Below are 16,479 nucleotides of genomic sequence, written 5' to 3' on the forward strand. Positions count from 1 at the left end.
ACAATTAACTGGTTTCTAGTATATTCATATTCACAGGTGTAAACATATTTTACAAATTCTAGATACAAATTTCTTATTGGATACAAGATTTAAAAATATTTTCTCCCGTTCTCTGGGCTGTATTCTCACTGTATTAATAGTGGTATTTGGAGCACAAATGTTTTAATTTTGATAAAGTCAAACATATATTTTGTTACTTTTATTGCTTATGCTTTCATGTCATATCTAAGAAACCATGCCAAATTCAGGTCATGAGGATTTACTCTTGCATTCTCTTCTACGAATTTTACAGATTTAACTCTTACATTTAGGCCTATAATCCATTATAAATAATTTTTGTATATGGCATAAGGGAGGGATCCATCTTTTTTTTTTTTGCCATGTGCCTATCCAGTCACTGCAAGACCATATTTTGAAAAGGATGCAGTTCTTTAAACGTTACTACTCTTCAACAACTGAAATTATAATTGTAGTAAGTGCTATTTCCAATATGAGCTTATACAATGCCATACAGTTTCCAAACTTACAGAGTTTCACTGATCTAACTACAGGATAGAGTCTTAGAAATGTACTGCTTCTTTCCTATCTGCTGCAACCAGGGAAGTATTTTGAATAGTTGTATCTGTCTGTTGCTATTTACATGTAGACATTAACATATTTTCATATTTCTCTTGGTATCCTTTTTATATAGGTTGTAAAGTAACTCTTGTTTGTATTTTATATTTTGTTTTAGTTCTAAGAATTCGTATTTTGTTGAAGAATATTTGGAATCCCAGTATTTCCACCAACCAAATAACTAAAGCACACGCATTGAGTAATATGTTTTTCACATTCCAGGAAGCCTCTTCTGAACCCACCATCCTCACAATCCTCCCATGTCAGTCTACAACACCTCTGAAATAGAAATCTTTACATTCTTCTTGACTGGGATCCCAGGAATGGAACAAGCCCACATTTGGGTCTCAATCCCCATTTGCTTCATTTACCTCTTTGCCATCCTGGGGAACTGCATCATCCTCTTTTACATAAAGACAGAGACCTCTCTGCATGAACCTATGTATTATTTCCTTTCCATGCTGGCATTTTCTGACCTAGGTCTGTCCATCTCCTCCATCCCAACTATGCTGAGAATATTCTTGTTCAATGCCACAGGGATTTCCATAAATTCTTGCATTGCCCAAGAGTTTTTCATTCATGGATTCTCAGCTATGGAGTCATCTGTACTTTTCGTCATGTCTGTTGACCGCTTTATAGCTATAGATAACCCTTTGAGATATACCTCTACACTTACAGGTGCCAGGGTCATTAAAATTGGCCTTGTGATTGCTGTATTATGTATTGTCCTTATTCTTCCTTTCCCCTTTAAAGTGGCTGATGTTCTGTAAGAAAAGTGTTCTTTCCCACTCCTACTGCCTCCACCAGGATGTCATGAAGCTGGCCTGTTCTGACAACAAGGTCAATATCATTTATGTTTTTTTCGTGGCTCTTACAGCTATGTTAGAGTTGACATGCATTTCTGTGTCTTACATGCTGATCCTGAAAATTGTTTTGGGCATTACCTCACACAAGGGTCTCCTCAAGGTACTGAACACTTGCGTCTCCCATATCTGTGCTGTGCTTTTCTTCTATGTGCCTATCATCACCTTAGCTGTCCTTCATCGGTTTGGCAAAAAAAATTCCCCAGTTATTAGGATCATTATAGCTGATGTCTTCCTTCTGGTTCCACCTCTAATGAATCCCATTGTATATGCTGTGAAAAGCCAGCAGATTAGAAATGTGATCCTGGGTAAACCATGCAAGAAACAGATATGATGAGAAATTTCAGCAGCAATGACAGCCAGATTCACTTGGCAATTTCTGAACAAATATAGAGATCTAAGACGGACAGTGAACGAATAAAGGTTGAACACCAAAATATACTGCATATGCTAGAATGGCCATCAAATTTCAAGTTATTAATTTAACTAAGCAGAACTACCATGATATGTTAGATACCTTGAGAAGTAGCATAGTGGTTAAGCGGTATAGCTGCTAACCAAAGGGTCAGCTGTTGGAATCTGCCAGGCGCTCCTTGGAAACGCTATGGGTGGGGCAGTTCTACTCTGTCCTATAGGGTTGCTATGAGTCGGAATTGACTCGATGGCACTGGGTGGGGTTTGGGAAGTAGACTGGTGGCTAATATACTTGTTTTCCCCTTCCTTTCTTAGTTTTACCTCTCTGCACAGCCAGTTCTATAAATACATCAAAATCAGCCACAGCAGCACAATTCTGATTATGATTAGAGAAATTTCTAATGCATCACTCTGAAAACAAAAGGAAAGAAATAAAAGAAACAGAACCTTTTCAATCAGAAAAAAGCCATAATGGCTCTAATGAACTTGCCCATGATGCAGTAACTGGAGTGTGATACAATATTAAACATACACATGCACACAGAGTCAGCATCTCCTAAACAGCTTTTCTCTCTCTCTCTCTGTACATGGATGTCAATATTTACGACAAGACATTAAAAAGACCTCTGTCCTCAAGTGTTGTGAAACATGTTTGGAAATACGAGGCTTACATACATAAAACAATGAAAATTGAATTGAAAACCCTTGGACAAGCCAATATGTTATCTGTTTATCTTTTCTATCGTCTGCAATACACTTCGGTAATTGCCTTCTTTGGTGTGCGTAATGGGCTAGCTGCTACTTATCCAAGTCTTTATCACAGTCTCTTTTTGCAAATGTTAAAACCCTAAACTACAGTATTATTTCTTTATTGTCTCTCTCCTTTGCCAACATGTATATTATTTAAGATGTTGTTTTTAACTTCTATCATTGTCAGTGCCTAGCAAAGTGCCTTGAACATGAGTTGTTTATTGTATGTTTGTTTAAAACATTGTGAACTTAAGAAATACTGAGTATCTAAATAAAACCTATGCTAAAAAAGTAAATGCACTCATTAGATGATTTCTGGAAAACCCATTGCTAGAGAGCTCACTTGTTGTATAAATCAATTACTTGGGAGAAAAATAAAAATAAATAGAAGCAAAGATAGTTTTCATAATTTTTTTAAAAAATGGAGTATGCTCATGTATCTATGACGTAAACTGTTAAGCACTTAACTACTAACTAAAATGTTGACTGCTCAAACCCACCTGGAGGCAGACACCTAGAGGCAGGTACCTAAGGAGAAAGGTCTAGTGATTGGCTTTTGAAAGGACATAGCCTTGAAAACACTATAGAGAGCAATTCTACTCTGCAACATATGTGGTCACCATGAGTTGGAATCAACTTGATGGCAGTTGAAAACAAGGAAAATGAGGTTCCTACTCAAATTTCCTTGAGAGAATTTAAACCCACTTCCAATGAGTACTCCACCACTCATCTGTCAATTTGTCGTACTTTGGTGGCTTGTGTGTTGCTGTGATGCCATAAGCTATGCCACTGGTATTGCAAATAGCAGCAGGGTCACCCATAGTGAAAAAAATTGCATTGGGCAAATCTGCTGCAAAAGTAAACACAAAGGTGTCACCTTGAGGACTAAGGCGTGCCTGACCCAACCCATGGTATTTTCAGTTGCTGCATATGCAAACAGGAGCTGGACAATGAATAAGGAAGATCGAAGAGTTGATGAGTTTGAATTATGATGTTGGCCAAGAATATTGAATATACCATGGACTGACAGAAGAACAAAAAATCTTTCTTAGAAGATGTACAGCCAGAATGTTCCTTAGAAGCAAGGATGGTGTGACATCATCTCACACACTTTGGTTATGTTATCAGGAGAGGGAGTCTCTGGAGAAGGACATCATGCTTGGTAAAGTAGAGGGCCAGTGAAAAAGAGGAAGATCTTCAATGAGATGGAATGACATAGTGCCTGCAACAATGGGCTCAAACATAGCAATGATTGGAGTATGACCTAGGACCCGGTACTGTTTCATTCTGTTATACATAAGGTCGCTATGAGTCGAAAACAACTCCATGGCACCTAACAACAACAATGAGTACTAATATCTTCAATTCACTCTCACCTTTTGGTGGAGGGAACTGTATCAATAAGATAGACCCTGCATTGTAGTGATGTAAAACTAAACATATTATTTTAATTAAATATAACATTCATAGGTAGGATATTATAATGGCTTACAGATGTGAAACAAACACTGTAGAAACCTGGGGAGCTTCAGCACCCTAACTTTCTAGCAGAGACCGACACATTTTGGCAAAGTTGTCATTCACTGTCAGAGTGCTTTAAGATTATTCACATGCTTTTCTGGGATCTTGCAGGTGACAAGCACAATTCTGCCAAGAGAACAAGGGAGGTTTAAGGTGTGTTCTCCAGAAATGGTTAATTCCTACTCTTTATAGGGTGTTGGATGACTCTCTTTGACTCCATTCTCCTTTGAGGGTTCACCTGCAGAACTTTTTAATTTCCTTTGATTGCAGTCTGATGAACTGAAATCCCCAGAGTTTTCTGGGCCACTGGGAAAGCATCAGGGAGATAGGAGTAGACTCTATGTCAGGATATATTGGTGGGCTACATATCAGCAAAACTCTGGTGACTGTATACCACCTCCATGACCTCCTTCCTCTGAGGTGTGAGCCTAAAGACCCATCCACTTACTGGTAAGTTTCCTGATGTCCACAGGTGAACGTTGCCTTTTTATCAACTCAAACAAGAATCAATTTCTTTTGACTGTGGGTGGATGGCCATTAGGAAGTATACCGGTTTCTCAACCCAATAATATGTTCAACAATCTCTGTATATGCAAGGGTGGAAGCCCATGGTCTTCCAACCCATGAAAATCAACTAGGTGCTAGAATCACAAGCCAACCACAGAAAGAAATCCAAAGCCAGGAAGCTAGACCAGGATCATGGGTGGAATGCCTTCCTGAGTTGTAGAATTATTGCCTTATGTGAGAGTATAAGTTATTTTGAGGTGATCATATGGAAGACCACTAAGCTTCCAGTGGGCATTTGTGACAAAAAAAGTGGTGCCCAGTAGATAGTTCTTTCAATATAATCTGTCCTAACTCAGCATGTCACTACTTAGATGTAAATTGTTGCTTTACATTTTCCCTTGCTTGATAAATAAGAAAGCTACCCTATGATTCTAATAAAAAGTTATTTCTGAGTTTGTAGTTTTTAAGAAATCTTGTAGGTGTTGGATTTGTATGAATTTCGTTAAATGTAAATGTAGTGGCCTCCAAGTTGGTGTTATAACTTTCCATCCCTGCAAACTTACGTCAATGTATTTTGAAATAATATCTGCATATGTGGGACATTATGAAGCTAGGCAGAGGAAGCAACATGGTAATATTATAAATGGGAATGCACTATGCACTGAATTGCTGTTAATCCTTGAAGAAGAATTTGAGGATTCATTTGTGTTCATAAGATTGGTGGGGGAAACAAACACACAAAAAATAAATTCTGAGTAGCAGGAACATCAGATGTTGCTCAAGTTTTGTAGTATTAGAAATGTGATTTCCTGTGCTAGTTTCTACTATTTTAAAGGATAATAATTTATAATATTATGTGTAATATTTTAGCATTATACATTATATGTCCTTAAAAATAAGGTTAAGAGCTTGGCTGCTCACCAAAAGGTCAGCAGTTCGAATATGCCAGCGGCTCATTGGAAACACCATAGGGCAGTTCTACTCTATCCTCTAGGGTCACTATGAGTAGGAATCAACTTGACAGTAACCAGTTACTGGTTAAAAATACTATTAATACTTTCCACTTATTTTATTTTATTAATCAGGAAACCATTCATTTCCTGTTACCTTTTGAAGCAATGCATGGAAGCAGGAAATTTTATGGTGTTTGTTTATGGACTAAAAGGCTCACTTGGCAGAAACAGAGAAGTAAGGCAGTGAGGCTGTTTGAAAGGCTGGAGGTAGGTATAGCCTGACACAGGAGGGGACAGGGGTTTGCATGTCAGTCAACATGTTTGACAGTGGGGGAGTTTTCTGAGAATTCTTAAAAAAGACAAAATAAAAAAACAAGCATTACAGAAAGACAAATCTGTCCCCTGGCATAATACCATTTTTTAAAAACTGTACCTATGTATGAACTCTTTTGATACCGTGGTTAGTGCCATCTGAACTGTAATGTAAAAGTCATTCAGTCAATTGCTTGCAAGGATTTTATTTTTGTTTGTTAATTGCATCCAGAAAATCCTCTGTGTTCTTCACTAGTTATATTTTTATTTCCTGTCCATCTACTTCAAATCTTTATTTGCCGTGGATGTGATCATCACTAAAATGTTTATAGGCAACCTTGCGACAAAAACCACACTGAGCAAGGAATTCAACTCATGGAATTCAACCCATGGAATTCAACCCAGAGAAAGCAACTCAAAAGATCAAGAAAAATGACTAAAGACGTAGCAGCTCAGAAACATGGCAGACTTATGCCACATTTAATGAAGAAACGTTACAGTGGAGAGAGAATGTAGACAAAAATATGTGCAGGAAAAAGAAAGAGAGGAGAAAGGCATTTTGAGAGTGTAAGAATGTCTAGAACAGAGAGAGCATAAGGGAAAAGCTCTGTGCTGATTACACACAAATGGATTCTATAAGACGCTTGTAACATTAGAGGACAAGACGGTGCAAGAAAAGAGAGCCAAGTAGTACAGAAAAAAATTTACTTAGATGCAACCTCATGCAAGAGTAAAAATTACTTAGTGATTCAGTGGTAGAATTCTTGTCTCTCATGAGGGAGACCAGGGTTTGATTCCCATTCAATGCAACTAATGCGCAGTTTCCAGGTGGGTTTTCTTAATCAAAATGGTCATTTCTACTTTTGCAATTTTGATATATATGAGAAGTATAAAGGTAAGTATTGTGGGATGTAGTTTCTTCTTTTATGTGTAATACCCTTAAACAACAACAAAAAATTATGTATAATACCCTTATCATGGTATCATTCATATAAAATTCAGCCTCTTAAAGTGCACAATTAACTGGTTTCTAGTATATTCACAGTTGTAAATATACTTCACAAATTCCAGATACAAATTCCTTATCCAGTACAAAATTTACAAATATTTTCTCCCATTGTGTGGGTTGTATTCTCACTGTATTTATGGTGGCATTTGGAGCACAAATGTTTTAATTTTGATAAACCCAAACTTATGTATTTTGTTACGTCTATTGCTTATGCTTTTATGTCATATCTACAAAAACACTGCCAAATTCAGGTCATGAGGATTTACTCTTGTATTGCCTTCTACCAATTGTACAGATTTAACTCTTACATTTAGGTCTATAATACATTCTAAAAAGATTTTTTTATATGGTATAAGGACAGGGATCCAACTGTATTTCATTATTTATTCATTTTGTCATGTGCATATCCAGTCACTGCAGTACCATATTTTGAAAAGGATACAGTTCTTTAAAGGTTATTATTCTTCAAGAACTGAAATTATAATTGTAGTAAGCAATGTTTCCAGTAAGAGCTTATACAATGTCATACAGTATCCAATCTTACAGAGTTTCACTGACCTAACTACAAGATAGAGTTTTAGAAATGTGCTGCTTCTTTCCTATCTGCTGCAACCAGGGAAGTATTTTGAATATTTATATCTGTCTGTTGATGTTTACATGTGGAAATTAATATATTTCCAGATTTCTCTTGGTATCCTGTTTAAATAGGTCATAACATCACTCCTGTTTGTATTTTATATTTTGTTTTAGTCCTAAGAATTTATAAAATATTTTGTTGAGGAATATCTGGAATCGCAGTATTTCCACCAACCAAATAACTAAAGCACAAACTTTGAGTAATATGTTTTTCACATTGCAGGAAGCCTCTTATGAGCCCACCATCTTCACAATCCTCCCATGTCAGTCTACAACACCTCTGAAGTGGAAATCTTTACATTCTTCTTGACTGGGATCCCAGGAATGGAACAAGCCCACATTTGGGTCTCAATCCCCATTTGCTTCATTTACCTCATTGCTATCCTAGGGAATTGCACCATCCTCTTTTTCATAAAAGCAGATGCCTCTCTGCATGAGTCTATGTGTTATTTCCTCTCCATGTTGGCATTTTCTGACCTGGGATTGTCTATCTCCTCCCTTTCAACCTGCTAAGAATCTTTTTGTTCGATGCCACAGAAATTTCCTCAGATGCCTGCTTTGCTCAAAAGTTTTTCATTCATGGATTCTCAGTCGTGGAGTCATCAGTACTTCTCATCATGTCTGTCGATCGCTTTATAGCCATCTACAACACTTTGAGATACACTTCTATCCTTACCAGTGCAGGGGCATTGCAACTGGCCTTGTGTTTGCTGGGAAAAATATTTTGTTGGTCTTCCCTTTCCCCTTTATTCTAAAGAGGCTGAAAGTCTTCAATAAAAGCCTTTTATCCCACTCCTATTGCCTCCACCAGGATGTCATGAAACTGGCCTGTTCTGACAAGGTCAATAATATACACAGTTTTTTTTTTGTGGCTCTTACAACTATCTTAGATTTGGTATGCATTTCTGTGTCTCACACCCTCAGTGCTTGTATCTCCCACATCTGTGCTGTGCTCATTTTCTATGTGCTTGTTATTACCTTGGCTGTCATCCATCGCTTCGCCAAAAATGCTTTTCCAGTTATCGGAGTCATTATAGCTGACACTTTCTTTCTGATTCCCCGCCCCCCCATGAATCCCATTGTATATTCTGTGAAGAGCCAGCAGATTAGAAATCAGATCATGGGAAAATTACTTGAGAAACAGATCTAAAGGGAAATTTCAGCTGCAACGACAGCTTAACTCAGTTTACAATTTCTGAATCAATGTAGGAATCACAGGATGGCAATGCAAGAGTAGAGTTTGAACAAAAAGATATGCTGCATTTGTTCAGGATGCCCATCAAGTTCTTGATTTAACTGAGTGGCAACAGCATGCCAGATTAGGTATTTGGAAGTTAGTCTACTTCTCATTTCCTCTTCCATTTTTACTTCACTACACACCCTGTCCACCACCTATATCAATGTGTCAATATCAGCCACAGCAGCACCATTTTAATTATGATTAGAGAACCTTCAATGTTCTGTTTTTTTTTTAAAAAAGGAATCTGTTCATTAAAGGAAAAAGTAATCATGACTCTGATTAAATCCAACACATTCAACAGTGACTGAGATGTAATGAAAGATTAAGCACATGCACATACTCCCACTTACAGGTCACCATCTCCTACACACTTATTGCGTGTGCGGATGTCATTACCAATTCAAATAAACCATTATACTGTGCCTGCTCTCAAGTACTGTGAAACATGTTTGGATAGATGAGGCTCAAATACATAAAATAATTAAAACTAAATGCAAAAATAATTGACAACAAATATACTATATGAATTATTTAAGAAGATTTTAACTTTTATCTTTGTCAGTGCCCAGCCAAGTGGTCTAAACATACTAGTTGTTTATTTTGTATTAGTTAAAAGCATCATGATTTTAGCTAATTTTGTGATATGAATAAAATGTGTGAAAAAAATCATTTAGGCCATGTCTAAAAAAAAATCAATTAATATAGAGCTCACTTGTTCTGTTCCAACTTCTTGGCATAGAAGTTAAAATAAAAGCAAGCAATAGTAGTATTCAAATTAAAAAGAATGGAGTAATCTCATGTATATAGCATCTACACAGGCCCTCATGAATGTTTTCTAACTGAATTTGGACCTAATTCTAACAGAAATTAATATCATTAATTAACACTCAACTCAGAAAACCACAAAAACCTGTGTTAGTAAGATAGACCCTCCATTTCAAGAGACATAAAACCAAACCATATTATTTTAAGCAAAGAAAACCTTCTCAGGCTATTATAAGAGCTCACAGATTTGAGTTAAAAGTTGTAAGAACTTGGGGAGCTATAGCATCCTACAACTCTGGAGAGATGTTGTTGGCACCAACAACTGTCACTCTTCATCTTCTCTGCTTCTCTCAGTACTCTGAATGAAGTTAATCCTCATGGTGGCAGAAATGGCAGCTGCAGGAGGATTTCTTATATCTCAATTAGAGAAGACAGAGACCTTTCACTATCAGTTCCATTTAAAGATCTAGTGATAGGACTGAGCAGTGCAGCTTACTTAGTGTTCTTAAACCAGAAAGTATGATATCACCCCTGATGGGGATTTAATCAGTTGGCAAAAAATGGATGAAGTGCCAATCCTTATGACACTACCCCAATTACTGCCACAATCAAATGTGACTAGAATACACAAAAGAAAGCATTTATCTTCCTAGAAATGTTAAAGAAATGGTATTAGCTAGAAATAAACCAAACAAAATGAAATTAATGTAAAGAAAACAAAACAAAGCCAATAGTTGTCTATACAATTCCAGAAGTGGCAGAACGACATCGGTGAGTAGTAGTAATATCGAAAACTTTACGAAAGAGAAATAATTGTTAAAGCATTCATAAGAAATCAACCTACATAGTAAAAAAATAGTAGCCTATAGAAATTTTATGTGGAGTTCTTAGGAAGTGCCAAACCCAGAACCCAGTGCCATCGAGTCGATTCCGACTCATAGTGACCCTGTAGGACAGAGTAGAACTGCCCCATAGGAAGTGCAGACATCACTACATTACAGAAAAGATTAGGAATCAACATATTAGCGGTGATTATGGATCCTGATGGAAATATTAAATCATCTTTAGAATACTATGATTAATAAGACAGACAGCTTTTCATGCATACATCATCCTTATCCATATCGTTGCTGTTGATTCCGACTCATAGCGATCTTTACTGATAGAACATATATAAGAGCTTTGCAAGGCATTCTAAAGGGCTGTCTCATCTTTGCAAGGAATTAGAATCGTCTGAAGATCTCCGAAAACTCTTAATATAAAGGCAGCATCATACCCACTACTTACTGTCATCAAGTCAATTCTGACTCATAGTGACTTTATAGAACAGGGTAGAATTGCCCCAAGGGTTTCCAAGGCTGTAAATCCTTACTGAAGAAGACTGCCACATCTTTCTCCTACACAGCACCTGGTGGGTTGAACTGCTGACCTTTTGGTTAAAGCCAAGTGCTTTAACCACTGTGCAACCAAGTTGATTTAAATCAGAATACCAAGTGGATGTGACATAGCTAATTTCTCTAGAAATAGGATTTTGGGGTTATAGGGTAGGCATATATTTAGCTTTGGTAGATTATGCCCAACAGTTTTTCACCAAAGTAGTTGTATCAATTTACACTTCTACCAGCAAAGTATAGATCTTTCAGTTGCTCCATACTTTCATATATATGTAATATATATAATATCCTCCATGTATTCAAGAAGGTATAGGAAAATAGGAAAGCAAGAACATATTAAGGAGAGATATGACATTAATAAGAAAAAGAAAAGATCCAAATCAAATTGTAAGGATGAAAATTATGTCTGAAATTCAATACGTACTGGATGGGATTAATAGCAGAATCGACACTACAGAAAGAAAAGCTAGTAAACTTGAAGATAGAGCCTTAAAAAATATCCACAACTCTATTGACTATTATGAAAATGATTCTAGCCTGGGATATAAAACAAGAAATTAAAATCCAAAAATACTGTTTTCAAAGAAAAGAGTAAAACTACTCAAATTTCAAGGCTTATCTTAAAATCACAGTAATGAAGACAGTGCATAACATATAACATGTCATAAACATAGATATATAGATCAATGGAATAGAATAGTGTCTAGAAATAGATCTACGAATACATCGTCAATTGATTTAAGACAGATGTGCAAAAAAAAAAAAAAAAAATGCCACAAAGTTGATCCTGACTCATAGATAGATGTGCCAAGACCATTAAATGTTGAAAAGTTACTTTTTTCAGCAAATCACGCTGGAATAGTTGGATAATCATTATAAAAAGAAATTGTACTTGGACCTAGATCAAATATCATATACAAAAAATTAACACAAAATGGATAGTACAACTTTAATGTACAAGCTAAATCTTCAAGAAGAAAACATAGGAGAAAATACTATTGAACTTGAGTTTGGCAAATGTCATAAGTATTGAAAAACTGCACACACAAAAAAAATTATCAGTTATACATAATCAAAATTAAAAACAATTGATCTTCAAAAGACACAGTAATGAAAACAAAGGCATGCTAGAGACTGGGAGAAAATGCTAGCAAAAATTTTATCTGTCAAAATACCTGAATATAAAATATATAAAAACCCTTTCAAATCAATAATGAGGTTGAAAATCAAGTAACTCAATAAAAAATGGGCAAAGTATTTGAGTAGAGACTTCCTCTCGTGTACTGTGGACGCGTTATCAGGAAGGACCAGTAGCTGAAGAAGGACATCAAGCTTGGTAAGATGGAGTGTCAGGGAAAAAGAGGAAGACCCTGGATGAGATGGCTGAAACAATGGGCTCAGACATAGCAGTGATCGTGAGGTTGGTGCAGGACAGGGCAGTGTTTCATTCTGTTGTGCATACGTTCACTATGAGTCAGAACGAACTCAACAGCACCTAACAACAGTCGTTTCTATTTATGTGACACGGTTGGGAAACAATTGCAAAGACCACGAGGCTCTGCTTAAGATTAAAAAAATTAGGCAACTTCAAACATCAGTCACCTTCACTGACCCCTGAGAACTATACCGCTCAAAAGTCTCTGATATCTTATCTTACTTATGTCTATAAATGAGGTCCCTGGTAAAATGCTCTTGTTTACCTATCATTACTTACTTTGCTCTTGCAAAATCATAAACAATTAGTCAAGCAAGCATCACAATGTTGCCTTTGCTGCTGCTCTTAAGCAATAATTGCCCATTAATTCCCACCGTATTTTATATCTAACATATTTCTTATTACTAAAGATCATCCTATTGTATTTATTCATTTTGTTTCTTATTAATCAGTTATTAGTTTATTCTTTCATATTCTTTCTATATAACTTCTTTCAAGATTGATTGTTCTAACTGAATGTACATTGTTATTGTTTTGTTTTTTTGCTGTCCAGTTGATTCTGACTCACAGTGACCCCGTAGGGTTTCCCAGGATATAATCTTTGCAGGAGCAGATTGCCAGGTGTTTTCTTCCACAGTGTAGAAGGTGGGTTTAAACCACTGACCTTTTGGTTGGCAGCCAAGCATTTAACCATTCTGTCACCAGAACTCCTTGAATGTACACAAGATACAGAAATAATTGCTGAGTACATTTTACATAAGCACTTCTCTGTTTCATTTGACGGTAAGAAACATGGATAACACAGATTCTCCAGGCCTTGACTTTTCTCTCCCTGATTCATAATACCGAGAGTCAGAACTCCTCAGTGAGTTATTTTGTTACATTTTTGATAGGCCATACCTTTGTCCAATTTATCTCTCTAGTGTAAAAAATACTTTCCAAAGATAAGGTACATTTAGTCCTAAAAGTTTACCCTAAAATTAACCATTTTCCCTGGTACAAAAAGGGAAAGAGATCCCTTTCGGGAAGAGAAAGCTTAGGGGAAAAAAAGTAAGTATAGGATTGTACTATAAGTGATTTCTCAATCTGTTTTGAATAACTTATTTCTACAGAGTGCTTCTTGTGAGCAGGGAGGTAAAATAATAAAAATTAACTATAATTAATTCTATACTATGTACCATTTGGAAACCCTGGTGACATAGTGGTTAAGAGCCAACCGCTGCTAACCAGAATGTTGGCAATTCAAATCCTCCAGGCAGGTGCTCCTTGGAAACCCTATGGGGCAAACCTACTCTGTCCTTTAGGGTCATTATGAGTCGGAATTGGCTTGATGGCAAAGGGTTTTTTTTTTTTTTTTTTTTTTGATGTACCATTTAGACATTGTTCTAAATGGCTTCTAGATATTTAATTTATATATTAAATCTATCCAGTGAGGAGATACTACTATTGCCCCCATTGTATAATTGAGGCATAGAAATGACAAGTAGTCATACAAGGTCACATAGCTGGTATGTGGTAGAGCCAAGATTTCAATACAGGCAGTCTGACTCCAGGATTGGAAATTTTAGACACTTCTCTATAGGACTTTCAAATTTTCTACATGTAAAGTTGTGGTGATGAAGAATTCATGTACAGGAAACAGTGTGGACATGGATCAGGGATCTGTTTCCTTAGAGCTAATCAGGGAAACACAAAGCAGTTAGATTAGGCTGGAAGGGGAATAGTGAGATTTAAAGACAGAATAAAAACCTTCCATTCTAGTGAAAATATTTGAAATTCAATTAGCCAGTTCCTTCTTTATGCGAAGTCATGCTCTTGACTGATGCAGATTCCAGCATACCCAGAGGAATCTGGGAAAAAAGTTCTGTTGACCTACTCCCCAAAAATTAGCCGTTGAAAACTCTACAGAATACAATTCTAATATGATACAGTTGGGGCTGCCATGAATCGAAACTACTTGAAGGGAATTGTGTTTGGTTTGGTTTCTTTATGCAGAAGGTCAGCGATCCATAGAAATGAGTGACAGGTTCACTCTCATATAGAGGTTAAGTGTACTGGCTTTTATGTGTTGAGTATAAATTACCATAATTTTGTGTTTTAATGTCCTGTGTTAACTTTATTCACATATACTTTAGCTTGCTTCTCTATTCCTTGAGTTTTTCTAGTTCTGGAGCAGAATCTAGGAGTTTGCCAGTAGTCTCTTTGGACTCAATCCCAAGGCTCTGTCCAAAATTGGAATTAAAATGTAATTTATTCTTAGAACTCTCTTAAGTGCTAGAAGCTTAATATATAAACAAGTCACCAATGCACTGGTTATAAACAGGACTCAGTGCTCTGCTACACACTGTTTTCAGTACATCCATTTTCTTGTGAAAGAATGAGGTGAATTAGTTGTTGATTTATGGTGAGTGGGTGTTGCTGTCAATGGAGAGAGACATGAGATGAGCAGACTGGTCACTGAACAACATAGCCAAATTGTACCAAGCAGAAAAGTAATCATGTTTTTAAATGGTGTTGAGAATGTCTTTAAAAACTTCTCTGGAAGTTCCCAGGCATTTAATATTTCCCTGTTGAGCATTACATTGGATGAAACAAACTATGGCAATAGGAAGGAATGAGGCCAGAGGAGACCTACTCTTGACAGTGGGCACATATATTTAACTCCAATGTAAGCAACAAAGATTCAAGAGCCTTGATCTTGGTCATTATCTTTTTACTAGGCCATGGTATTTTAGTTTTTATTTGGTCACAGGCAAATAAGAGATTCAGTATTCTTTACAGGCACTTGTTCTGTCTTGTTGGACTAAGCTCAGAAGGGATGGGTAGTTTTTTGTTGTTGTTGTTTGTTTGTTTCTACCTTGATATGCTTCTTACATTAAAAAAAATATTTAAAAATGGCAAGAGTGTGGAGTTGTGCAAAGGATGAAAGCAGAGATCTCTATGTTTTATTCTAAACTACACTAGCCGTACAACAGACCCAAGAGTAAGACTCTTAACTTCATCTCGAGAGGCTTGGTTCTTTCTCTAGCATTTTGATGGCATTACTTAAATATGTTTCTCCATTCCCTTTAGAATACTGAAGAAGTCGATCCTTTCTATATTGAGACACTGCTTTCCCAGAGAGCTACGAAAAATAACTTCCCTAGTACCAGTATTGTCTGAGACTTTCAGGGTTGTCTTCTACCCATGCTACCAGTGTTTTGACCTGGTAGGATGAATACCAAGAGCGTACTGGCTCCAAAGCCAGGGTACCATTAAAATGTGCTTGCAGAGTATGTGATGTGGTGTGGATATGAGCAGAAGTGTGAAAATGATGTTAGACAATTCTCCTTTTTTCTTTCCCAACAGATACTCTACAGTTTGTAAGTCAAGAACAATGACTATGTCTGCTTCTTGCCAAAAATCTCAAAAAGATAGCCCTTGTCCTAGAACACCTGTATGTGTCTCTTACAGTCTGTTTCTGTGTCTGTGAGAGGCTTCTGGGTTTGGGTCAGAGTTTTTACATATTTGTCTCTATGACAATCAATATTATGAGGAGTCATTATAAGATATTATGTATGTTTTGATTGTAGGAGGGCCTATAAATCTAAGCTTGTGATTTATTTTCATTACAGATTACTTACAGATATTTTGTATTGTTCCTGTAGTATATTAACTTAGCCCCATGTGTAGTTTTGATGTTTCCAGTGCCACTCACCAGACAGTAGATTCCCCATGTTGTTGTTGGTTTTGTTGTGTGCCATCGAGTCAGTTCTGACTCATGCCCACGCTGTAGGATAGAGTAGAACTGTCACAAAGAGTTTCCAAGGAGGGGCTGATGGATTTGAACTGCTGAACTTTTGGTTAGCAGCCTGAGGTCTAGATTCCTTATAGTGTAAGCAAATCCTGTTCTCTCCCAAAGCAAATAGCAAGCTTTGAATGCTAGAAATCTGAATTAGGTATACTCTAAGCCATCCTTGTTTGAAATTAAAACTCAGTCAACAGACCGAATGCATACTCTAAATTTGACCATGGTCTGGCCTAATCAAATGGCTGTGGGGAGGGTTCACTATAAGAGCTACAGTA

General features: G+C 36.7%; 2 pseudogenes; both read left to right on the plus strand.

The window, feature by feature from the left end:
- Positions 1-875: 875 nt before the first annotated feature.
- Positions 876-1,812, plus strand: LOC126079579 (olfactory receptor 51A7-like; annotated as a pseudogene).
- A 6,029-nt stretch (positions 1,813-7,841) lies between these two features.
- LOC126079546 (olfactory receptor 51A4-like) lies at positions 7,842-8,730 on the plus strand (annotated as a pseudogene).
- The last annotated feature ends 7,749 nt before the right edge of the window (positions 8,731-16,479 follow it).

The sequence above is a fragment of the Elephas maximus genome, chromosome 7 (genome assembly GCF_024166365.1).
Source record: "Elephas maximus indicus isolate mEleMax1 chromosome 7, mEleMax1 primary haplotype, whole genome shotgun sequence".
NCBI classification, from domain to species: domain Eukaryota; kingdom Metazoa; phylum Chordata; class Mammalia; order Proboscidea; family Elephantidae; genus Elephas; species Elephas maximus.